Below are 27,486 nucleotides of genomic sequence, written 5' to 3' on the forward strand. Positions count from 1 at the left end.
AAAAAAAAAGGCTAGCAAGGCAAAAATTGAGTGAACCCAGAGAAATGTGGTAGGAGACTGAAATTTAGAGATGAAGTCAGAGATCACAGCACCTTCTTCTAGGTCTTCTTGGGTTTTTAAAAATATTTATTTATTTATGCTTACAAGAACTGGGGTATAGGCCAAAGGTGTGGGGGAGTGGGGGGTCAGAGGATTCACCAGAGACAGAACAGGCAGACTGACCAAAATACACTGTTGAGGGGAAGAGCAGGTAAGCCAGGAGAGGTCTGCTGTGCCATGTGTTCGATACCCCTGGCTGGGGATTGAACTTGTACTGTTGTGGCTGCTGATAATTTCACAATGCTATGCTTAAACCCCTTGTGCTATGTGCTACCAGGGAGGACCCCCCTTCTTGAATTTTTATAGCAAGTGAAAGATGACATTGAAGAGTGTTTGGGCAGTAATCTGATATATGTTTTAAAGACCTCTTTGGCTGCAGAGAATGGACTGCCTGAGAGTGAAGGGAAAGCTGAGAGACCATTAAGAAGTTATTGCAAGAAAACAGGTAAGAAGTAATGGTGGCTTGGCTGAATGGCGTGGGTAAAGAGAAGTACTGCAAAAGAGACATTTTGAAAGTAGAGCTAAAATGAACAGCTTATTTAGAGACTGAATGCATTGTATGGAGGGAAAAAGGGCAAAAAATGAAGATGATCTCTAAATTTTTGGCCTAACCTGAAAATAGTAGGTAAATATGCTGTAATGTCTCCCACACACACCCCTCTCTTAATACCCACATCCTCTACTAAACAACATTAACTTCTTTGTTCCCTGTTCACAGCAAAGTTTCTCAAAAAATTGTCTATTTTCACTACCTCTACTTCCTCCCTTCCTGCTTGCCAACACTCTACTATTTCACCAAAGTAGTCTTTACCAATCATTTCCATATTGCCAAATCAAATAGTCACTCTTTTGTTTTCACTTTACTCAATCTCTCAGCAGCATGCAACATAACTAACTCCCTACCTTTCGAACTCTATTTTCTTGGCTTCTAGGGAAGTACATTCACCTGACTTTGCTTCTATTTCTAACTCCTCTGCAGGCTTTTCTTTCACATGTCCAAGGCTAGGAAACTCTTTTGCTCTTCCATTACATTCTCCCCCAAGGTGATCTCATCTACTCCCATGGCATTACATACCACCCATATGTTGGTGATGCCCAAGTTTCTCTCTCTAGACCAAAAGCTCTCTTCAGGCTAATAACTACCTATTAGACGATGTTCTTTATGCTTTTCATAATTATTTCACACCTAACATGAAAAAATGTAACTCTGGGTTTCATAGCATTTACCATATATTTTAATAGTACTTGTTTACTTACTATATAGCCCCTTCAATAAATGGTAAGCTTCACAGAGGAGCAACGTGTACACAATAACTAGACAGGGCTTAGCAAGATAGAGACCAAGATTCACAAAGTTCTGTTAGTGCCTTCAAAATATTCACAAACTAATAGAACAGAAACATAAGCCACCATGACAGTATGAAATGGTAAGCACCTCTACAAATGGCGAGAGGAAACACACTGTTTCATGAATCCTGAAGAAAGGCCCTTGATAGACAAGATAACTTTAAGAAGGTAAGGTTAGCATTCATCTTGAGGGAAAAGAATAAGTATTACTAAAATAATTTCAAAATGGGTATGAGTAGCTTCCATTTTACATGTGAAGCTTAGAAATGTTAAAAACAAACAATCAATAGCTGGTAAGTGAGCCAGTTTAGAATTTGAACTGAGGTCAGCCTGCTTTCAAATCCTCCCCCTTCCATTTTTTTTTAACATTGGAAGCTATGAAAATATCTTTTATATTTGCCACCTATTATTTATTTGACCTTAAACAAATCATTATAGCTATTGGCCTCAGTTACCAGTCTCTAAATCATTCTCTTTCCAATCCCCCCAATTATTTTATTATTAAAGATTGAGGTCCAATATTCAATGAGCAACCCTAGACATTTCGTTCAGGGTACAGCATTTGAGTATTTTTCATAGCTAAAAATGTATTCAGGAACAGTCACAGTGACATCTGTATGGCACTTTAAAGTTTACAAAGCAGTTTCATACATTCCTTATTTCATTAATTTTTCTCACCTTATGAAATATTAATCCCTATTTCACAGAGGCCAGTAGAAGTAAATTGCCTAGCCTATCTCCACCTGATCTCTGGACTACACCACTTGCCAGAAATTGAATTTAAGAACATGGAGAGAGACCCTCCCGGGTGGTGCAGCAAGCTAAAGTGCAGCACTGCAAGCTAGCCACAGACACTTCAGTATGAGTTCCATCCCCACCCTGGAGGTGATCCACAAAGCACAGCAACCCTCTCCTGACCCACCCACTGCCCCCCTCAGCAGTGTACTTCGTCAGTCAGCCTGTTCTGCTCCTCACTCTGTCTCTGGGGAATCCTCTCACCACCCCTGCACCTCTGACCTGTACCCCAGTTCTGTATGCATAAATATATCTTTTTAAAAAATGGAGGGTGGGGGTGCTTAGAGGATAGAAGGTGAGGAAAAGAACAAATGACTCAAAGAGGAAGTTCAGTACCAAGTCACCCAAGTGGCCTAAAGCCAAGAGACATTAGCAGGGACCAAGTCTGCTCCCTTCCAAGGTAATGAGTTTTTGTTTGGCTATTGCGCAGAGACCTACCATATGAGTTTTCTTTTTAACATTTCAACAGTACCTACAGAATCTAGGCTCACATGCAGGTGGAAAAGAGAACATAAGAAAAGTGTGCTTTATGTACACACAGTGTCATAAGATGCCATGGTATAAGAAAATAGGTATCACCTTTAAAGAAGACATGAATTTAGATCCCAGTACAACTGATTTCTGAATCAAAAGTTCCTTCCTATGTGTTATCATAGTCTCTGTGTTTCTCTCATACCATATGTATTGATCATTTGACGTAACAGACACTATTCCTTGACCTGCATTGAAAAGCAGCAACTGAATCCAATTTCCATTTTTGTGTCCCAACACCTGGCACCATAATTAACAAAGAAGAGGTAGTTTGAGAGTGTTTGGTGATGGATGGATGCTTTCTATCTACACACACACACACACACACACACACACACAGTACATTCTAGTCTAGTCAGTGAGTAACAGAAGGATAGCGACCTTGAACCTTGTTTTCTTATCTCTGCTTCTCTCTCACTCTCCTATTTTGAGGACACTGTTAAAGAAAAGTTTGATGAGTAGAAACAAACCAGGGCAAAATGTCAGCCTTTGGAAGTGAAAATAATTTTTTTGCCCAACTATATAGTCTTTCCCATCACACCCACCTTTATCCCTCTAACACCCCCAATCTTGCCAAAATCCAACTCTTCTTCAAAATGACTACTTTTCTTCTACCTAGGACTTCTTCTCTCCCTCCACACTGTCCCTAACTTTCCCCTCTTTTTCCCTAAGTTCACAGTTCAACCTCTTCCCCTCCACATCAGTAACTCCTAAAAATCGCCAGTTTTGTTCCTCTCCCGCAATGGTTCTCACTAAGAAGATAGTCCTCTGCCTAAGGCTAGTGCTCTCCTCCTGCTCCAGTCTGCAAGCCCACCACTCCCCATCTTGCTTACTTCCTACTACTGCCTGCCATGGCCACTCGGCTCAGGGCCAGGAGGTCAGAACAATCCTAGGAAGAAAAACTGCTTAACTGGCTGGCTCAAACAAGACATGGAGACAGTAAGGAGAGAGAACAGCATTTGGAGAAGACAGAATTTGGAAGTGAAAGCTGAAAGCAAGGGAGTTAGATAGGAAGCAAAGTGTTCAGACCTCCCAAACACCACAGCAAAAGTCCCTATAAACCAAGATTATTGGGAAATAAGAAGCTTAACCAAGAGAAGGACCCAAGAGAGGGAAAGGAAAATTGATCATGAAGGGAAAGGGATAATAAAGAGGAAGAAAGTGAGAAGCAAGACGGGAGAAAGTGGAGATAGAAGAAAAAGTGGGTAGGAGCCAGGGAAGGAAAAATGGTTGGGCACGGGAAGTAGAAAGAAAAGTGGGGAGAGAACACCAGGAGGTAGGATCACAGGAAACTAGAGGAGGAGGTACAAAATAATCAAGGTAGGCTAGTAGCAGGTCTGATATGTGTTTCTTGGTATCAGATCATCAGGAAGGAAAGAATTACAGTGATTAAGGCATTACACAGCCTCAAGGTCTGTCATTAACTTGGCAGACAACACGGGGGTTCCAGATAAAACAGCCTAGTTAAAAGCAGTTTTATACCCAAATATGAAAGAACTGGCTATTTGACCATTTTAGAGAAAAACCATTAACATACTCTAACCTGCTTCTTCCCAATTCTACCTCCCACATACCAAGACTCAGCACTAAAATAATCTGCATTTTCAACGATCACTGCTTTGCCCATGAAGTCACTGGGTCCTGAACAGTCCAGCAAGTTGCCACACACAGGCTGGCTGGAAGACAGGATATCAAGGTCTGATTCCTATCTTTGCCTACAGTGTTTCCTACAGTGTTAAAGGGGACATCGCTGCAGGTCATTCTAGGGATTTAATCAGCTCAGCTCACCTTCCCAAAAAGCAGTTTGTCAGACTGGGAAAGCCAGAATTACAAACAGGAAGCCAAGCACTTCACTGCACAAATAAGGAAACTGAGGCCCACAAAGGCTGAGGGAGCAGGACGAGTCAACCACCCTCACTCCTTTCCAGTTTACTCCAACTCTTCACAGGTCACTTATACGACTCCCACCAACACACAAGGGAAAAGCCCCCAGCTCCCAGCAGGCCTGCAGCTAAGCCAAGGCAGAGGAAAGCATCACTCACACCACAAAGCAGAAGGGTGCTGCATAGGAACAAGGCTCCTGAGACAGAGGAGTTCCCCCAAAACCAGCTTCCCCTCTTTCACATCCTTCTCAAGCCAGAGCTCCAAGGCCAGTGCTGGCCTAGCTCTGGGTAGGCTGTCTGATGATTCTGCCCTCAGCCTCTTCTTTCGTCCAGGGTCTCTTCCCTTAAGAGACCCTAAGTCTACTGGCCCCCTCGTCATCACTCCCCGGAAACCGGAGAAAAGCCCCCTCCTCCCAGCGCAACCTGGGCGCGCCTCTGGCCGTGCCGACAGTACCTGGTGGGGAGAGCCGGCCCGGCATCTCTGGAAACTGTTTTTGTCGCAGAGCCGCACCTCTCCTGCCTGGCCCGGCCGGCAGCACACCACCCTGGCTCCGCCCGCTCTGCTCTACGCTGGAGCCCGTCTCCCGGCAGGCAGCTCAGCCGCCCCAGCTCGCGGTGCAGCAGGCTCCCGCCCTCGCAGGCGCAGCGAAGGCGCAGCTCCGGGTGGGTGAAGCAGAAGGGGCGGAGGAAGGTGGGAGGGAAGGAGGCGGGAGGAAGCCGAGCTTCTCCTTTTCTGTGAAGAAGCGCTGAGGGCTGGGAGGCTACTACCTTCCCACCCTCACAGCTAAACACCCCTTCCTGGTCTCCAGAGGGAGGTTAATTTCTCGCTGAGTTCAGGCTTTCCAGGGCCTGAAGACTTCTGGGTGAGCCCCTGAGTCAAGGAAGAGCCAGAGCTGCTCTTCTTCTGAGCCATAGTTTCTACAGCTGGGTCTGGACTCAAACCTCGGGTCTCATCGGTTTACCCTACAGGAAAGGAGAGGTGCACCCACCTCCCAACAAAGATGTCAAGTTTTAATTCGAATGTCACAGGGAAAGCTGAGGTGGGCCCATATAGCTGCTTCTAAGCTCATAAGCTACCATATTTGTTAGTGTTTACTAGGTGCTTTATATAAAATACTACATCTATTTCACAACAACCTTACGAAGCAGGCACCCTACTAATTCCCATATCAAAACTGAAGTCCAGGAAGAATATGGTTTCAAACAATGAGTTATTTATTAAGCACCTATTGTGAATCAAGCATTTATGTAATGGCCCCTGAGCTGAACAACACAATACAGTGACATTTACCAGACCCTTAAATGCCAATAGTACCCTCCAATAATTGAAACAGTAAAAAAAAAAAAACAAACCTGCACACATTTACAAATGTTTTCTTGGAGGACATATTATTTTGCTAACTCCACCTCTTGATATGGCTGGAGTCAGATTAATGTATTGTCTCTTCCAGGCCTTTACTAGGAGTTTGCATTTTATTTTAAGCTTCAGCAATGGGAAGGTTTAAGTGAGTTTTAAGAATGACAAGATCTAATTTACTTTTTTTTTTAAGTTTCATTTATTTATGCATACAAAACTGGGGTACAGGCCAGAGGCACAGGTGCAGTGAGAGGATTCACCAGAGACAGTGGGGAGCAGAACAGGCAGAGCAATAAGTACATTGCTGAGGGAAGCAGCGGCCCCTCAGAAGAGGTCTGCCATGCCATTTGATCACCTCCAGGGCAGAACTCATGCTGAAGTGGCTTTAGCTTCTTAGTGCTGTGCTTTAACCTGCTACTCCACTGGGGAGGTCCCTGATTTACATTTTTAAAAGACCACTGTTTCCAACAAATAGAGCTCCAAGGAAAATGAGTGACAGTAAAACCTAGCAAAGATACAAGGAACTAAAAGTAAGACTTAGCACAAAATTAACTTCCCAGGCTTTAGACACTGATGTTATCACAGATTATGACTGTTACGCTTATTATGATTAAAGAAACAGAGAAGCTTGAAAGTAGAAACAAAGAGCAATTAATTTTGAAGATAAAGCCAAGAAATTTGTAGAAGTGGGAAATAAAAATTTAAAACCTGACTTAAAAACAATTTGGACACAGCAGAACAGAAAATGAGTGAATTGAAAAATTAGATCAAAGAAATTCTCCAAAATGCAGCCCAGAGACTTAACAGAAATAATGAAAGCACTATTAAGAGACATGGAGAACATAATAAAAAGTTCTACTGATATCTCACTGAATTCCAGAAGAAGGTCATAAAAATGAGTAAAAGGTGGGCCCTCCCTAGTGGCGCAGCAGGTTAAAGCACAGCACTAAGAAGCTAAAGCCTCTTCAGCATGCGTTCAATCCCTGCCCCAGGTGTGACCCACATGGCCCAGCAGACCTCTCCTGCTCTCCCACTGCTCTCCTCAGCAGTGTATTTAGTCAATCTGCCTGTTCTGCTCCCTGCTCTGCCTCTGGTGAACCCTCTCACTGCCCCTGCACCTCTGGCCTGTACCTCAGCTCTGTGTGCATAAACAAACAAATCTTAAAAAAAAAAAAAAATGAGTAATGAGTAAAAGGCAATACTTGAAAAGAGTTTGCCATAATTGTTGAAAAACAAGTAAGTTCCAGTCCTCAGAGCCTGGAAGTTAGTGGCTATTGAGTATGACAAATAAAAAGGAAATTTACACCTTTAAATATACTATAAAACAGCAGAACACAAAAATGGAGGGGTGAAAGTGTTGAAAACAGTTAAAGCAAAGAGGTCAAGTACAAAGGATTTGTATTTAGTAATTACAAATGAAAACAATTACAAAAATAAAAGCAATTGCAATAAAGAAAAACAAAAAACAATGAACTATATGTCAGAGACATTTTACGGGGATGGAGTGGGGAATGGGATCAAAAATGGGGTGGGGAAGGTGCACAGGACTATGGTGATGGCACATGGGTGAACTGGTGGTGGGAAGTCCATGGCATTACAACCGAGATGGAAAAAGGCACAAAATGAGGAATGATGTAAAAATAAATAAAAAAAAAGTAAACAGTTACAAATCAGATCTGGCAGATATATTAGCCCCTAGCCATTAAAAAATAAAAAATTTTAAATTGTGACTACTAAACAGAAAACAGAGCAGAGGGTAACAGAATTAAGAAAAGTTGGTAGATTTTTTTTTTTTCAGAACTCCAGGCAAGAGAAGATGAATATTTTAAATTAATGTATTGGGGGAAAGAAAGAAGGAAAGAAATACTTTGAAAATACAGCTTGTTAGAAACAGCAGCAGAATTAATGGAAAAATATGATGAGTGAGCAAAGGCAGTAACTTCCCCAAAACCAAACAGGTAGCAAATGACCCAGTATTCATCCCAGTTCTGGTCTGATTCCTAAGCCTATCCTTTATTTCTCTCTGCCATGATAGGTAGGGTTAGCCCTTTCCCTAGTTCCTAGCAAAGAGCAGGAAACCAGTATTATACCTAATCAGTGATTAACTACAACATAACAAAGAGAACTTTTATGATATTTATCAATTTTCCTTCACAGTTGTCCTTTTAATAGCTCCATTTAATGTGCCCAAATTAATCTAACTGCAAAAGGATGTAAGTACTTGATGAGGGCAGAAAAGAGCTCTTAAGTAATTTTCACTGTTTCCTGACCCTGAATACCTGTGCTACTCCAACTTGCAGAAGTCCCAACTTTGTTGAAGGAGACAGAAACTTTCTTAAAGACATCCACATTATAGAGAAAACTGGTCAATAATGCAGATGAGCTGATCTGCTGTACTATGAGAACTCAACTTCAAAGTAGTTTTAGGACATTCTTTTGACCTACACTCTTGTCTTTCATGCTGACATATTTAGGGTGAAGGAACCAGAAACAGTCCTCTGCCTTGGACAGTTTTTTAAACAAATGATCAATAAACACAGCATCTGATCTCAATTTTCTACCGGATGCAGAATCCTGTTAGAGATGGTATTCCAGGCTTTACTGGTGCATATGCAGAAACAAAAGCCCACTTGCAAGTAGCAATACGAGACAATACCTCCTAACATAGAGCCTGGTCTCTATCAACTTCCAGTTCTGCCTCCTAAAGGCTCTCAGTTATGTATATAAGGTAATCTAAAAAGTCCCTCTGCTTTTTCTTTTTCTCCAAGTTAAACACTTCCAATTTTAATAGCCTCTCAATCATCTATTAATTCAACAACTGTTTAAACTTTCTTGTACAGCAATGGGGATAGCCAGACACATCAGTATACAGGACTACATCTTTAAGGCACTTATGGTTTTAGTAAAGTGTTTTTCAATACTCCCTCTACATCAAAATTTACCTGGGAGCTTTAAAATAGATACTGAAGTCATAGCAGAGATTTTGATTCAATTAGTCTAGGATGTGACTTCGGCAGTTATCTTTACAGATATTGCAATAGTTTTACAGTCATTTACCAGAAGATTAAATCTACCCAACCTCAAAATTTAATATAAAGTTACAGTGATCAAGACAATGTGGTATTAACCAAAGAATAAAAAAATATAAGAATGGAATAACATAAAGAGCCTGAAATAAATCTACCCAAATAATCAACTAATCTCTAACACAGGAACAAAGGAAATTTAATGGAAAAAAGAAAAGCTCTTTCAATAAACGGTGCTAGACTTCCACATGTAAAGAAATAATTTACACAGACTTTACACCTTTCACAAAAATTAACTCAAAGTGTTTCATAAACCTAAATATAAACTGTAAAATGTCTAAAAGATAACATAGGAGAAAATATAAATGACCTTTGTTTTGGTAATGATTTTTTTTGATACAACACCAAAATCATGATCCATGAATGAAAAGGTTGATAAGCTGGGCTTAATTAAAATTTAAGATTTGTTCTGCAAAAGTTGCTGTTAAGAGAATAAAAAGACAAGTCACATAACTGAAACACTGGCAAAACATATATCTAATAAACTTATATCCAAACTATACAAAGAACTCTTAAAACACAATATAAAGGAGGCCTGCCCTGGTGGCGCAGCCGGTTAAAGCAATGCACTAAGAAGCTTAAGCCACTTCCGCATGAGTTCGATTCCCGCCTGCCCCAGAGGAGATCCACATGGCGTGGCAGACCTCTCCTGACCCGCCGGCTGCTCCCCTCAGCAGTGTACTTCGTCGATCTGCCTGTTCTGCTCCCCGCTCTGTCTCTGGTGAATCCTCTCACCCTTCGTATCTCTGGCCTGTACCCCAGTTCTGTATGAATAAATAAATAAATCTTAAAAAAAAATAGGTAGTTTTATTCCAGCTATATGATACTGTGGGAAAGCCAAAACTTAGAAATAGTAAAAAGATAAATAGCTGGAAAGGGTTCAAAAGGAGGTCAGCGTAGGAATAAAGAGGTAAAATGGCATTTTTAAAAGCCTTGAAATGATGTATGATAATTATGGGTATATGACATGCATTTGTCAAAATCCATAGACCTGCACAACACAAAGGGTGAACTCTAACATAACTACAAACTTTAGTTAATAATAACATATCAACCTTGGTTCACCAGTTGTACCACCCTATTGCAAGATGATAATAGAGGAAGTTTGAGGAGAAGCAGAGAAAAAGAACATATGGGAACTCTGCACATACTGGTCAATTTTTATATAAGCTAAAATTTCTCTATAGAGAAAATAAAAGTAAAGTGTTAAGCATAAGAAAGACATAAGATGAACTCATTTTCTTTATTAGATTCATTAGACATAAAATTCCTCTGTTAAATTTTAAGTTTTTAAACACTCAATTTCTTTGCTTACCTCACTGCAGATTGGGATCAGTTCAGACTCTAATTTGAATATTGTGACCTAGGGGACCCGCCACTAAACACAGCCCTGTTTAAAATGACCTTCTTACTGCCTGATACCCTAGGGAGAATATGATTTCCAAACTGTAGCCTGTCTACTATAGAACATAAGTTGGAATATTAACTCCTTTAACCTTACTTAATACTGCCAATAATTCAATCTTTGGTCAACTTCATATTTAGTATGTATGCTACCTCTTTAGATATTTATAAGACATCTAGAATGTGCCCTTGCTTACCTAATAATTAGCATGAAACCTAATAAAAGGTTTCAGGGGTTAGGGGTTACAGATTAACCTAGAAATGGCTTACAGCCTATGTCTCCAGAAATCACTAAGAAAGGTTGGTATATATAAAATTGTAAAAACACTGCACAAGAAACAGAATAAGCAAAGTAAACAGGACAGGGTAGAAGAAACAAGTGTTACACAGTATGAGAGGACTAGTACTATTTTCAGCAGAAAAGCTCAAATCCAGGCACCTTCTATTTGAAATCTCAGTCCTCAAAAACCAGATGCTGGTTTGGTTATAGTAGACTGACGAGTTGGCTCACACAATCAGTGGTACATGCTTGACTAAGCATGGCTTCCTCTGATGAAACAAAAGACTCATTAAATTGAGACATATTGTTTAAAAGTCAGCAGTTTCATTTATTTATTGCTGAGGGTTAATAATTTACTACATCTAGGCAGAAACTATTAGCTAGAATCAGAATCATATGAGGTACAAGTTACTTTAGAGACAAAACTGTACATACAAAGAAAGAAATTAAATTCTAGAGATATTAAGTGATGTGCCTAAGTTTACACAAGTTAACAATTAATTTGTTTCAAGTGCAGGAGCTCTTTATATTAGCAGTGCTTTGAGTTAGAAAATAAACAATTCACAGGGTATTGTTCTACTTTATGAACCTTGACCAGCAGTGTTTTATTTTGTCTGTGTAGTCATCTTAGCCTTGACCAGACCCTTTCAAGTTACCTGGCTTCTGAAAGCAAATGAATTTGCAGTCCCTGGCAACACTATATAAAGGCTAATGGTCAGAAATAACCAGCAAGTTTTGTTTAGATATTGCAGCTTTCAACAACTAGGCTTATGTATTTAGCTGATGACCATGGTGATTACAGTGCCTAAAGGACTTGAACATTTTTGGCTTTGATTCCTTTGCAATCACAAATAATTATAAGAACTAAACTTTTACTGGTTGAGAATTACAGCCTCCTGATATCATCAGTTAAATGTGGAAGGCAACAATAATGATTTTAGTTATAAAATAGTCACTTAATAATAAACCATTCTCTCTTGTAATTACATGACAAGGCCTATTAAAGAATCTTTATGAAATAAGACAGAATATAAAATAGATTAAAAACAATGAAAGTTTACTGCAGATACCTTGAGAAAAGAATTAAGCAAGGGAGGAACAAAAATGGAGAAAAAAAGGATAAAATCTATTCAGTGGCAGTCAGTTGCAAAACACCTAATTTTGTCAATCAAAATGTACCTGGAGCTCAAACAAAGCCAAAAAAGAAAAAACCAAAAAGGGAGAGATTAACTATATCTGTAGAGCTGGGGAAAGCTTTATGAAGGATACGGAATTTGGGTTAGGTATTGAACAAGGAGTAGAATTTTCAGAGAAATATTGAAATTGGAACAAATGATTTTCAAATGACTAGCCAATAACCATTCCCCCTTCATCCTCGCTAAATAAACCCTAATTTTGTCCAGGAAGGAAATAAGATAACTAAATATTCTACTATATTTTCTCAATCTCTTTAAAGTTTGGTGTGCCAGTTCTAACCAGTAAGTAATAACAAGAAGCTTCTACGAATTCTGGAAAATTGTGGTTTTACTTATAAGATAGGACACTGGAGAAGTGCTAGTTCTAATTCCCCCATCCTTTCCCCAACCCTTCATCTTCTTCAAGCATTCTTTTTGAAACTGCAGAAGACATCTCATAACCATGAGGTCATAAGCACAGGGTAGAAAGCAAACACTCCAAGGTTGCAGAAAGAGAAAACAGAAATAGCCTGAATTCCAAAAGGTATTGTAAGTATCTGAACCCATGCCAGCAACCAACCATCTCCCTCCAGACTTATTAAGTGAAGAAAATTAATCCTTACATTTTAAAGCACTGTTAGGTTTTCTACTGCTTAGAGCAGAAAACTTTCCTAATTGATGTAAACAAGAAGCATATTAGAAAATCAAGAAGATTTTGAGTCTGACTGGTGAAATATTAATTGATTGTCAGCTATCAGTGTCTAACCATAAGTGTAGTAAGAGATTGGAGAAGGTCTAGCAAATTAAGATTTACAGAGCTGTGTCCTTCCTGGTGGCGCAGCAGGTTAAAGCACAGCACTAAGAAGCTAAAGCCACTTCAGCATGAGTTTGATACCCGCCCTGGAGGTGACCCACATGGTGTGACAGACCTCTCCTGGCCAGCTTGCTGCTCTCCTCAACAGTATACTCTGTCAGTCGGCCTGTTCTGCTCCCGGCTCTGTCTCTGGTGAATCCTCTCACTGCCCTGCTGGTACCCAAGTTCTGTATGCATAAAAAAAAAAAAAGATTTATAGAGCCAGATATGAAAGATATACTGAATGGTCCTAGTAGCCAGGCAATCACTCTCCTTAGTAAGTCCTTATTATTTTTTTTAAAGATTGATTTATTTATGCATACAGAACTGGGGTACAGGCCAGAGGTGCAGGGGCAGCGAGAGGCTTCACCAGAGACAGAGTGGAGAGCAGAACAGGCAGATGGATGAAGTACACTGCTGAGGGGGGCAGCGGGCGGGCCAGGAGAGGTCTGCCATGCCATGTGGTCTCCTCTGGGGCAGGCGGGAATCGAATTCATGCGGAAGTGGCTTTTGCTTCTCAGTGCTGTGCTTTAACCCGCTGCACCACTACGGAGGGCCAGTAAGTCCTTATTTTTATACAACATAACTATATAACAGTGTCTATTACAAAACAGCTACCAGGTTGTTTCCTTATATAAAGATATGTACATTAGGCCAACTGTAGTAATCAGTGGGATACAGGTTATAAAGTAAAAGAAAATTACAGCACGGAACCAAAAGTACATGCTAAAGGTAGCTATTACAATTCATACTGAAGTTTTGCTCTGGGAATCCTGGAAATCTAACCAAAATCAATAAGAAAGAAGTGAAAGTCAAACTAATTAATTCTCATTGTCTAATATTAAAAGCACTTCAGTTCTGTTCTGTCAACTATTATAGAAAAAGCAGAGGTTGGAAGACTTATATGCAAAAGTTTGCTTAAAAGTCAGTTTGCTGGGCTCTCCCTGGTGGCACAATGGGTTAAAACACAGCACTAACAAGCATTCAAAGCCACTGCAACACAAGTTCGATCCCCAGCCAGGAAGGAGTGTGGCCCACATGGCATGGAAGACCTCTCCTGAACTGCCCACTGCTCCTCAGCAGTATATTTTAGTACATCTGTCTGTTTTGCTCCCCACTCTGTCTCTGGTGAATCCTCTGACACATCCCCTCCCCCTCTGGCCTATACCCCAATACTGTATGCATAAATAAATATTTTTTTTTAAAAAAAGTCAGTTTGCTGACCACTGAGTCAAAGGACTCTCAAACATAAGTAGCAGATCCTAGCTGATTAAGCACAAAATGAATACTGAAAAGTCAAGCAGTTCACAGGGTAGGGAAGGTTGGGGGAATTAGGCAAGAGCTAAACTTTCAAAACAAAGCACAATCATACTAAAGAGCTAGTCCAATGAGATTGGCATTACTTTTGATTATTAGATGCTAGAACATGTAGAACCACCACTTCTGGGTCAACAATTCAACATTAAATAAAAGGAAGAAGAATTTAACATCAACATACATGCCATTATCATCTGATAAAAGCCTGTCATTTTGATTACCACACAGGTCTTACATCACTAGTCATACTTTAAGTTCATTTGATGAAGCAATGGTTCTTTATTTCTGTTCCCTCAGGTCCTAATTAAAACGAAGTACATAGAAGGTTCTCAGCAATTATATCTACTGTATCCAAAAAGTCTAAAAAATAAAAATATCACATATCTTTTGATCTAATTACCCAATTTCTCTTTGTTTTGCTCTGATTCCTTTATACCCCCAGGAAATGCACTTATTTCCAGGGCTGCCTTAAATATCTCTCCTAAACATTTTATTTATTTTTTAATTTTTTTGGTAATCTTGTGAGTTTGTGTGTGTGTGTGTGTGTGCTTGTGTGAATAGAACTATGTATAAAAGAATTGGGGTGTAGACCAGCGGTGTGAGGGGACAGTGGGAGGAGAGTATTCACCAGAGACAGAATGGGGAACAGAATAGGCAAAATTAATGAAGTATACCACTAAATACAGCAACTGGCAAGAGACGAAAGGTCTGCTGTACCATATATGGGGTTAGCTCCCTAGCCAGATAACCAACTCAGGCTGAGCTCTTAAGCCCTAGGCCACCAGGGAGGCCATGAACTACTTTCTCTTTATTTGATATAACATTGCATTATAACATAAGTTTCAGGTATGCATCATTATAAATCAACATCTGTATATATTACATTAAGTTCACAACTAAAAGTCCAATTATAACCTTCATACAAATTGACTCCTAATTATTTTAAATGATGCAGTTGCATAAGAGGCTTTTTAAAAACCGTCTTTACTATGTAGAAAATGGCTTTCTTAAAATGCCCATTTGCTTTTTAAGATAACTGGATGACTGTGAGAGGTGAAATAAATCCAAAAGTAAAAGAAACTAGTGGGTTCTTTCATATACTATGTGTTAATAACAAACTCAAACAAGTTGACAAAATACAAAAATGACTCTTAGACTGAAAAAATATGGTGGTTACTATAGGAGAAAAGGATGGAAGGAGGGGAGAGGAGGTCAGTCAATTTGATAATGTGATGGCACTAGAACTTTGTTGGTGGATGAGTAAAGCAACACTCCCAACATATGTAGTTTCATTAATGAATGGTAAATTAATAAAATTTGATTTAAAATATTAAAAAGATTATTATAAGTAAGTTCTTTATAAACCCATAGGCAATTTGAAGTTTCACTGTGTTATCAAAGACTATTTTAATAACCATATCCCCATTTTTCGTTTTAAGAACTATTAGTTTTAAACCACTCCAGACACAGATTTTTGTTTCTAATCTTATTGCTACTGAAATCTTTCTTCTCACTTCAATTAATATAAGCTCCAACTACAGTGTTCTACTAAGTTACTCAAGGTTTTAGAAAAGTATAAGATATAACAATTCTTAATATTTATGCAGTACTTTATAATTAAGAAGACACAATCATAATACTTATTACCTGACCACATACAATTCTATGAGATTCCTCCCCACAAGCAAAGGTCAGTCCCAGAGCCAACTATCTCTCTTTGACCACTACCACCATCAGTACCACCACCCAGCCCATCCCCACCACTTCCTACACACACACACACACACACACACACAGAGACACACACATTTTTACTACATTACTCTTCCTACTCATACAGATTCTGTTACCCATAGTGAAGAATGAATAGCTGGAGAGAAGGGACCAGACCTAGTACGGTGTATAGTACAGTGGATGCTGCATACCTGTTTGCTGAATAAACACACCAAAGTGAGGTAGGCAGAACAACTAGCATTTTTGCTTTCATAAATTAAAATCTGAGATGACTTTCTCAAGTTCTCTTAGCTCAGACTATAATCAGGATATTCTTCAATTCAGGACTTTCTAACATATTTGCCATCTCCTATATCTGGCCAAAAGAGCTCTGGACTAGAATTCAAAAGTCTAGGTCCTTGGAAAAGCCATTTATTTTCTCTGAGTATCAGTTTCCTCATTATTTAAATGGGAACAATCACACAATCTTTCCCTCTCTGAGAACACTGTGAAGATGACATAAGATGATGTGAGTCAAAGTGACTGGAGAAGTGTGAAATGATACACTAGAGTAGACAATGCTGATGATTCTCACTGTCAGTGACAAAGGCAAACCAGAATCTGCCCTAGGACAGTCATTTTTATTTGAACAGCTCTAAAAAATAAACTTTCTTAAAATCCTCATTTTACAGATGAGAAAAATGAGACACAAAGAGCTTGACACTTTTCAAAGATTGCATAACCAGTATATATGAGAGTTGGAATTAGAATTCAGAGCCACCACTTCTTAAATATCTTCGTATGCTGCTCCCCCAAAATACAAAATTTTTTTTCCTTAATTTCAGTTACCAGCATATAGGTGGGACACTGTTAATCTTGAGTTGGGAACACTCCATTGTCTCTCAAGCCAAATCAGACTAAAAATTAGTCTTGTGGGTAAATACAGCTTGATTGCACTCTGTTGGTGCTGCACCTCAGGGAGATGAGCTAAAACTTGAATATGTATACTAAAGAACATTCTGTCAGAATAATTTTAAAATTATTTTAACAAGACTAAAAATCTGACAGGAAAGGCAAAAGTGAATAACCCCATTTTTTGCCATTCATTACTATGATTATGAAACATGGAAAACAGTTTTCATGGTCCCAACAGGGTAGAAAAGTAAGCCCTGTAGAAGAAAATAAGAGAAAAGAGGACCAAGATATACAGCTGGAGCAAATGGGACTGGTAGCAAGAACTAAGAAATGCAGTCTCCATCCTTTCTTTCTCCCCAGCCACCCCCGTATTCTCCAAATAACCAAATTTGAGATGCTTATTCTCTCCCTATGGTACCGGGGGCGGGGGGGGGAGGGATAAAAACGATCAGAAAGTCTAAAACCTTCCTTTTCTGATACTTCTGCTTAAATGCCTCTTCAAAATGAGCTAAATGGCAGACACGGTGTCAGAAGACACATGTTGTTGGGGACCAGCCCCAACTATCGAGGTGTCTGGAGGGAAGGAGTCGGCGAGCAGAGACTCCAAAAGGGGAGAGGAGCAGGTGCAAGGGAGACACAGGAGTCAGGATTGGGTGCAAGTCCTCCTGCCACTCCCTCAGCAGGTCTTTATTTATACTGTGTAACAAGTAGTTAATTGCAATAATGCACAGGGTAAGTTAATGAGAGATTGCCATAAAACGTTCTCAAGGACAAGGGGAACAAAGCATTTTTCTCTTAACATATTATGGTATACTAGATTACACGTTTTTTTGATAATTGTCATGTATACAGATGTTTAGTTATCACTCAAAGGAAGAGGGGTCTGGGAAGGGATGAGCTCGTTAGCAAAAGGTTATTAGGGGTCTTGGGGAAGTAATAAATTGTGTTAGCAGTGTTATCAGTGATTGTCTAAAGAAAAGCTAGTGGCTAATTTAAGGCTAGCAGAGAGTAATCAGTGCTTGTTTTAAAAAGGAGTAAATTAAGAGAAATTTGTACAGTTGTGTATTAAGCAACACCTGTGTAATCAGGTTTAAAATTTGTCCATGAGTCCTTATGCCCTGGGAGTCTTATCTGAGGTTTGCTTTTTTATTTAAAGAAGCCAAAGAGGCTTCCCAGGAGTTTTTATGCCCTGGGGTCTTATTTCTCCTGGGGCTTGCCTTATGTCTCAGGAGACAGAGGAATTTCTTACCCTGGGGCAGCTTACCTGAACCAGGCAGCCACCTTATGAAGCTAAGACAATCCAGTTGTAAACTAACGGTTGCTCAGAATATTTTGATATTATGATTACACAAAAAAGGGAGGTCATAACATAAGTTAGCAGTAGAAATTCTGATTTTTCAGAGCTTTTCCCGATCTACCTGGAATCTGTCAGTCGATAGATGTTGCATAGCTTGTGTCAACATGTTGTCCTTACACTGTCCTCTGCAGTTTAGACAGGTTTTTGTTTTGTTTTTTGTTTTTTTAGAGAGTGATATAGCTGCTATTATTTGCAGCTTTAAATAACACATACCTCCTGTAGCCAAGAACTCTTTCGTGATGAAAGTGTAGAGACTTTTTTTAAAGGACATGCTTGGAATTGTCAGAAAAGAAAACAATATATAATTTCTTTTTAGAAAGATCTCTGACTAGGGTATACTTCCTATAGTCAGTCTCTTAGATCTCTGCTGTAAAGCAACTTCAAATGAAGGCTTCAGATCCATCATGCAGGAATGTCACAACCCAGAATTCACTCACTCATAAAGTTCCATCAACCTTCTGTGAGTGTCTGCCAGAAGCAATGTCATGAGTAAGATGAAGGAGTAGCCAATGAATCAGGGGCAATAGAGAAGGAAAGAGTTAAACATAAAAACAGAAAGAATGAAGTAAGTTTGACTTCAGTAGTAGGGTGAAAATTGTTTGACTATTTAGGTCACAGAGGCTTCAACAGGTGGCCCTCTACCCTTATGGAGTTCCTCCTTCTCTGTACATCCCACACCAGACATCTGACCAACAACCCCAAAAGATTTTGTCAGATAATGAAAAAGGTGTAGGCTATTCCAGGTAGCAGAGAAGGTAAGAGCAAAACCCTGAATCAGTAAAGTACTGGTTATATTTACAGAATAGCCAATGAGCACAAGTAGAGTATGGAGCAGACAGAAGAATAAGAAACAAGGCAGACAAGCACATCTGCATGAGATCTAAAAGGGTCTGAACTTCAGTCTAAAGAACTTGAAATTTACAAGCCAGGGATGGCTAAATACTAAAAAGTCTCTAAGTAGAGTTGAGGCATTGACTTACATTTTAGCATAAGTGTGAAAAGTAGGGGAATTTTAGAAGCATACAACAGTGTTATAATATGTAGTTAAAGATGAGGGCAGCCCAACACTGTCATCATGTCCCAGACAAGATGAAGAGGATCCACACTGGGGACGCACCAGTGGGGAGACAGCCTGGTAAGGAAAATCAGGCCCAAGCAGGTGAGAAAGATATGCCCAGATGCAATGGAGAGATAGACTGATGTGGGATGTCAGAGACTAGAAGGGAGATATCCACATGAAGGAAGAGGGTAACATGGTATAGTATGTCAGAGCCCAAACTGAAAAGGCTGAAAAGGAGTCATCATGGAAGGTCAGCCTGGAATGTTGGAGCTCACACAGGATAACGAGAGCATCCACACAGTGAGGAGAATCTTGTTATAGGGAGTTGAGACCTCATTTTCTCATTATGTCTTCTGAGAGGGTCTAAGGGCAGCACCTGTCCTATAGCAGTAAACATGCCAAGCAGCCAGATCTTGGCTTCTAAATACCATATAGCATCGATATGAATGAGGCTCACTTAGGAGGTTTTGAGCATCAAAATAAATAAGAATAATAATAGATTATTATATGTTGGATAAGAAGCCATCAGTCCACAGAACTATAAACAAATACACCAAAAGTCTGAAAAGGAAAGGAATATATACATAGTTTCATGCTATCTCACTACAAAATACTTATTAAATTTGGAGGAATAAGGAATAACTTCTCAGTAGAGAAGCCTGGCAGACACTACCTTTAGCAAGTTACCAAAATGAACATCAATAGTAATGAGACGACAGCAAAATATATTAGAAAGAACAGGGACTCTAGAGTTATGTCTACTTTTGATTCCTCATTCTGCCACCTTGGTTGGTAATTTAACCTTTCGAAACTCAAATTTATTACCAAATATCAAATTGGAATAAGAAATCAGGAATAGAAGGGAATTTCCTCAACTTGAGCATATACAACTACAAAAACCCATAGGTAACCCCATAACCCATAAATGATTGATAAATGCTTTCTTCCTAAAATCAGAGACAAGATAAAGATATGTGCTTCTACAACTTTTTTTTAATATTGCAGTGGAGATTCAGGCCAGTACAATTAGGCATAAAAATAACAAAAGCGGGCCCTCCCTGGTGGCTCAGCGGGTTAAACCACTGCACTAAGAAGCTTAAGCCACTTCCGCATGGGTTTGATTCCCGCCTGCCCCTAGGAGATCCACATGGCGAGGCAGACCTCTCCTGACCCGCCCGCTGCTCCCCTCAGCAGTGTACTTCGTTGATCTGCCTGTTCTGCTCCCCACTCTGTCTCTGGTGAATCCTCTCACCCTCCACATCTCTGGCCTGTACCCCAGTTCTGTATGAATAAATAATCTTTAAAATAAATCTTTAAAAAAAATAACAAAAGTATTTAGATTGGAAAGGAAAAAGCATAAATATTTCTTTGAGATAACGTGATCTTGTATACTAGAAATTCTGAGGAATCTACATGCACACACGCACACCAACTAAAAGATAAATATATAACTATCAAAATTGATACATGAATTCAACTGGTTGCAAAATACATGATCAATATACAAAAATCAATTGTATGTCTATACTTAAGCAATCCAAAACATAAAATTAGAATTTTCCATTTGTAATAGCATCAAGAATAAATGAAGTGCAAGACATGTACAACGCTGAAAAAGAACAAATTTGGAAAACTCATACTTCCCTACTTCAAAACTTAATACAAAGCTACAGTTATGAGAACAATGTGGTATTGGCATAAAGATGGAGATATAGATCAATGAAATAAGAGCCCAGGAATCAAAGAGTGCCAAGATCAATGGGGGAAATATAGCCTTTTCAATAAATGGTACTGAGGTAATTGGTTATCAACATGTAAAAGTGAGGTTTAATTCTACTTCTGAGTCTATGCAAAAAAGTAACTCAAATCATAGATCTACATATAAGAGCTAAAACCACAAAACTCTTAGAAAACACAGTTGTAAATATTTATGACTTTAGACTAGGGGTGGTTTTCTTAGATATGGCACCAAAAGGACAAGCAACAAAAGGAAAATAAAATGAACTCGATAACAGCAAAATTTTAAATGTCTGTGAATTAAAAAGGTGAAGAAAATCCACAAAATAGGAGAAAAAATTGTAAACCATAAATCTGATAAGGAATTTTTATCCAGACTATATAAGAAAAACACCCTTGCAATAACAGTACAAAGATAAATAAGACAATATAAAAATTGCAATGGATACGAATAGACATTTGTGCCTAAGATAGAATGATACTCAATATCACAATCTGTTAAGGAAATTCAAATCAAAACCACAATGAGTCAGATACCATTTCACACCCACTAGGACTGCTGTGGTTTAGGAAAAAAAAAGACTTACTAGTGTTGGTGCTGATGAGGACAAATTAGAGTCATCTTACAATGCTGTGGGGAAAATGTCTGGCAGTCCTCAAAATGTTAAATTTAAGAGTTACCCCACAATAAATATAAACCAGAGACACGATATGGAGTGGAAAGAGAATGGGATAAAAATAGGTGGGAAGAGGGCACAGGACAATGGCGATGGCAAACAGGAGAATTGGTGGTGGAAGCCCAGCGGAACTACAACTGAGATAGGAAAATGTACAAAGTGAAGAATGATGCAAAAAATAAGTAAGGGGGGGGGAGAAAATAAAGGAGTTACTACATTATGCAGCAATTCCACTCCTACATATACATCAAAGGTAAAAGAAAATATATGCTCACACAAAAATGTATATATTCAGAGCAGCATTATTCAAACAACAAATAAAAAGTAAAAACAGCCCACATCATCAAATGTATATTCACTTGGCAACAAATCAATTACATAAATAGAAATAAAAAAGAACACTAAATAATGGAGTTTCATTCAACAAAATACTGCCACGTATTATTTAGCAGTTAAAAGAAGTGATACATCATACAACATGGATGAACCTTGAAAACATACGAAGTGAAAGAAACGATACAAATCTGTTGTATGATTTCAATTATATTAGATGTCCAAAACAGGCAAATCAAATCTAGAGACAAAACATAGATTAACCACTTAAAACTGGGTGATGAGGACGTGGCAGAATGGTGAGCGATAGTGGATACAGGGTTTCTTTTAAGACAAGACAACGACAAGATGACAAGACGATGATAAAATGTTCCAAAACTAGATTGTGGTGAGAGTTGTACAACCCTAAGAATAAACAAACAAAAAAGCCGTTTGACAGTATACTTTAAATAGGTGAATTTCATAGTATGTGAATTAAATCTCAATAGAGCCATTACAAATACATAAAAATGGATAGAAATAGACTCTTCTCCAAGAAGCCACAGGTGGATGTTTATCATCTCCTATCAAGGAGATGTTTATTATCTCCTATCAAGGAAATGCAAATCAAAACCATGAAATACCACCTCACATGCATGAGAATGGCACACATCAAAAAGACCAGAAAAAGTGTTGGAGAGAATGTGGACAAGAAGGAATCCTCCTATAGTGTTAGAGGTTTCCAACCTCTTGGAAAACAGTATGGAGGTTTCTCAAATATTAAAAATATAGGATCCAGCAATCCCTGAGGTGCAGAAACACCAATATGAAGGGATATATGCATTCCTGTGTTCTCTGCAGCATTCTTTACACACACAAGCTATGGAAAGAACCCAAGTGCCCAACCACAAATGAGTGGCTAAGATGTGGTGTATACACACAATAGATTACTATTCAACTGTTAAAAAATAAAGTAATATCTTGTCATTATGACAACTTGCATGGAAGTAGAGGAAACTATGTAAGTGTAAGAAGGAAAAAAGACAAATACTGATGATTTCACTCATATGTGAAATATAAAAAAGTAAAGGAACAGATAAAAACAAAACAAACCTTGAAATTTGTCTGCAGAACTGAACTACCAGAAGTGGGGTGGAGAGAAAGGGGAGAGGACCCAGTCAAATACTGGTGTAGGATTATTGGGGGTTTGGTGTGATAACGTACAACTGTAGAGGTGTGAACCCATCCTACTAGAACACATACAATGTTGTAAATCAACTTTACCTCAAAAACACACTTTTTAAAAGTAATTAATTAAAATACAAGAAAGTAAAGTATAAGCTTTAAAGTTAGTGAGTTGGCATGTACAGATTGGGCACCTTAAATGCTGCAGGAAATGAACTCCCTTCCCTGCCTTCATCATTTGAGCAAAATAGTCTTTTTTTTTTTAATTAAATTAGAGTCCTAGAACCTCAGATTGGGAAAATACCCTATGCAGCATCTAGTCCTTCCATCCTCCCCATCTTAAATGAAAGAAATGGAGCATGCTCTTAAATTCAAGCCCTGGTTTTACTATTCACTACTTGCATGATCATGACTTCTCACTGACAAATGACAATGACATGACTTCTCACAAACTTTATTTGTAAAATTAGGATAGTAATAGCAATACTTTGCAAGATGGCTGCAAAGTGAAGAAAACACAATGAAAATGCCTTTGCCTAAAAGTTGATTTCCTCAGATACCTATTTTCTCTTGAGGAGTTACTTCTTATCATTAGTTTTACTGACCAAAGCAAATGAAATAAGAAGGGAAAGAAAATTTTTTCATCTAATTTAACTAGATTTGTGGATTTTCCCCACAAGATAAACAGATAATGAACATATCCCAAAATTTACAATAAAAGTTAAGAAAGCGCTAAAGTGTATGAACACAGGCACTCAACATACAGTCCTGATAAAGGGGTAGAAGTAGAGAACCCAATTGCCTTCTTCCCCTAGGATCCAAACCAACTTTCTGCTTCAGTTGCTATATCCAGACCATACTTTACCACTAAAATAGTAGTTGTTTAGGAGTTCTTATCAGATGCTTCATAGTTCTGGACTAGCAAGGAGAGTAACGTTTCCCTGGTTCTCAGTAGACACTTATCCTGAGGCTAGATGCCACACCATATCACTGGTGGGCAACCAAAGATAGAAAGTAGAAGAGGCATTTAATACTTTTGTTTATAGAAGGGGAAACAGAGGGATTTGCATAAAGCCACATAACAGGATCATAGAGTTCTACTCATATTATACATGCATGGGAAGCAGCACAGTGCTTTGCAAAAACACCTAGGCTTGATGATAGGAAAAAATAGATCTGGTACCAAAATTGCCACCAGATCTCTACATAATCATGGATAAATCAATCTCTCTGACTCTCAGTTTTCTTCCCATGTGCATACAGAATTAGAAATTTCACAAATAAAAGTAATTAATCTACACAAAGCACTGAACTGAGATGTGTGGTGAACAAAAGCAATAATTCTTTACTTATGGACCTCACAAGGTAGAAGACTGCAGAAGTTACACATTTTTTTCTAAAAAGACAGTTATAATTACAACTTGTGATAGACAACCAGTGTCATCAGAAAGTAAGAAGTAGGTAGGAGAGCACATAAGCAGAAGAAAAACCTCACCCAACAATTTTACACTACAAAGCTGAGAGGACTGCCTCTCAGCTCTCCTTCACAGATGAGCTCAGTATTTGTTTGCCTCATGTCGTCACCTGACTGCCTGCTGCTTTTGTGTAGCTGGAAGCAACATGGTCATCCATAAAAAGTCAACTCCAGTTTCTGTTCCTTCCTCCCTGTCAGCGTCATAGTCTTCTATTATAAAGTGGAAGTAAGACTATCTAATCCACAGCACTGTTCTGAAGATGAAGTACAAGTACTCTGAAACCTACTCGACACCAGTGTGATCACCGTTCAGTATGGGTTAGGGACACTACACCTTCCCCATCTGCAAAACTGTGATAATCTGTACCTAGCTCACAAAATAAGTGTAAGTATTAAGTAAGATAACTTAAAGGCAAGGTACTTAGCATAGATGCTGACACACAGCAACTCATATAAACAGTAGCTGCTATTAATTCACTTAACCTTTCCCCTCAGTTTCCCTGTTTGTAACACAGGGACAGTAGTAGTGCCTACCTGACAGGGAAAGAGATTAAAAGAATTAAGATCTTTAAAGGTCTAGAGCAGCATCTGGCACATAGTGTAGTAGGAAAGTCTATTATTTTTAATTTTGTCTTTTAGGTGTTTCTGAAATGTATGCATCCATAGAGACCATTAGTTCTCAACAAAACCTTGGTTTTGTTCCCCAAGGCACATTTGGCAATGTTGAGAGATATTTTTGATGGTCACTGACATTTACTATGCAGTAGAGAAAGATGCTGTTAAACATCCTATAATGCAGAGGACAGTCACCTACTTTCCCCACACAAGCACAAAGAATTCTACAATCTAAGATAGCAATAGTCTCAAGGTTGAAGAGCACTTATACAGACTAAACAAGTCAAGCAGAAGTTCTCGCCCCTCTGATCTCCTGAGTCTTTTACTTGGATAGCTCTGCTGGATTTTATTTAAAAAAAAAAATACAATTTACAAAAAAAAAAAAATTTAGACCTAAAATAGGATTTTGAAAGCCCATTCTTTACTGAAGGTAAAATGGGCAAAGACCATTTTAAAACAGGACAAGCACCCTGTTTCCTGACGCCCAGACTTCCAGAAGGCAAAAAAGTTATCTTGCAAGCACTCCTCTTCCCTTTCCCCCCACCCCTCTACTCATCACTTTCTTTCTCACTCCCTCTCTCCTCCTCCTCTCTTTAAACCTGTAGAGGTTTCCTTTCTAGTATCATCAGAAGTCAGAGACAGGGCTGGTCTTTCTGTCCACCCTCTCAGTTGCATACCTTCACAAAGACTTGCCTTCTCCAGCTCCAGTGTAGACTTGGGACTCAAGTCAAGAACCTCCAATTTACCTTACTGGAGATCCTTTTTTGCAGGGGCCAATCTGAGCTGTTTCTGCTCCACTCTATCCTGCTTCCTATGGATTTCAGAATAACTGGGGTTAGACACCCTATATTAACTTCCTTTTCCCTGTCTATGGAAATGAGCTGGCCTCCAGGAGAGGTCAAAGGCAAGTTGTAACAACTTATGTTGGACTTTCTCCCCAGGAAGTGGTTTTGATGGGCTGGAGGAGTGGGGGAGGGGGAAGACTGGGTATTTTGGAGGGGGAAAAAAAAACTTGGAGAAAGGATAAGGGCATCTCAAACATTTTCCACATCTCATTCTTACAAGTACTTGGAGAATAAATGTCTGCCTCCTTATAAAGGCTTTCCATGACCACTTTAGCCCACAAAAAAATTTAAGCATGACCTCATGTACCAACCACTATTGTAAATTTACCTTATTTAACCTGTACAACCTGAAGTAATTATTATTTCCATTTTAGAGATGGAAACAATAAGGAAAAGAGAAGTAAGGAAATTTGCCTTACTGTCTTAGACAATAAATAGCAGAGTTGCAATTTATTCTCAAAGTTTTCAGACACCAGAAAACTGAGCTCTCAACTACTGTTTCTCAAGATAATTTACCCTTTCTATTTTTGAACCTACATTGTATTTACTGTCGGTATCATATATTAAGCAAAAATATAGGCTGCCTTGTCTTAGTTATATACATCAGAAGATTTGTTCCAGACCCTGAGCAATGTACTGTGAATATAAGATATAAATAGCCTGCAGTTTCTCCCCTACAGCAGGGTTTCTGTTTTAACTATAATCTACAGTAAGGTTACAAGTTATATGGAGTCCCAGCTCACATGCAAATGCATGTGCATGCACACTCACACATAATCTATAAACATAAAACTGAAATACAAGTTTCAAAAAGAAATCCTGTTCTTTCTATATACAATGTTTTCTCTGGTGTATTCAATTTTACTTTTTTTTTTTCCAAAAATACTAGTCCAACTTACTTCATTAAATACACAACCCATGTATTATGATTCAGTTTGTAAAAAAAAAAAAAACAAAAAACAAAAAACAAAACTCTGCCCTTGAAGAGCTCCCAAGGGCAGATAAGATATGAATAAACATAAAAATAATTGTAATAGTAGTCAAAATTTCAGGAATTTTTACTGTGTATCTAATACTCAGATAAGTACTTCTCATGAATTATTTGGAGCCAAGATCCAACCCAGGTTGGCCTCTTCAAACCTAATGTCCATATCCTCTTCCCCACACCGGTGATAGCAAAGCATGGGAAGTCCTGTAATGACGGAGAGGAGTAGAAGTGGGAGAGCAGTCAGGAAGCATCACAAAAGTGAAGGTGTCTGAGTTTGTACCCTGAAGTAGAAAGTTAGAAGAATTTGGAATATAAGCTCCTATAGGTACTCTATAAATATTTGTGAATAGAACTCTATTCTATTTGTGAATAGAACTCTATTCTTTCTTTCCTTGTGATACTGAAAATACTTGGCATATTTAGACAGAAATCAATGTCATTTTTAACTGATGCTGTCTCTCCTCATAGAAATCTAAGATAC

The 27,486-nt window shown here is 38.8% G+C and overlaps 1 protein-coding gene across 3 annotated transcripts in view; it reads right to left on the reverse strand.

The window, feature by feature from the left end:
• The window catches only part of PAK1 (p21 protein (Cdc42/Rac)-activated kinase 1), a 139,666-nt gene that overhangs the window by 77,530 nt on the left and 34,650 nt on the right, over positions 1 to 27,486 (reverse strand). For 2 of the 3 annotated variants that reach the window (XM_012725639.1, XM_012725637.1), the window contains exon 1: positions 5,110 to 5,306. The exons of the other annotated variant lie outside the window; for it this stretch is intronic. The gene's annotated coding sequence lies outside the window, so the exon portion shown is untranslated. Of the gene's footprint in view, positions 1 to 5,109; positions 5,307 to 27,486 lie in introns of those variants that run through there. 3 annotated transcript variants of the gene reach the window in all.

The sequence above is a fragment of the Condylura cristata genome, unplaced genomic scaffold, assembly GCF_000260355.1.
Source record: "Condylura cristata isolate star-nosed mole 26May11 unplaced genomic scaffold, ConCri1.0 scaffold00015, whole genome shotgun sequence".
In the NCBI taxonomy this organism is placed as follows: Eukaryota; Metazoa; Chordata; class Mammalia; order Eulipotyphla; family Talpidae; genus Condylura; species Condylura cristata.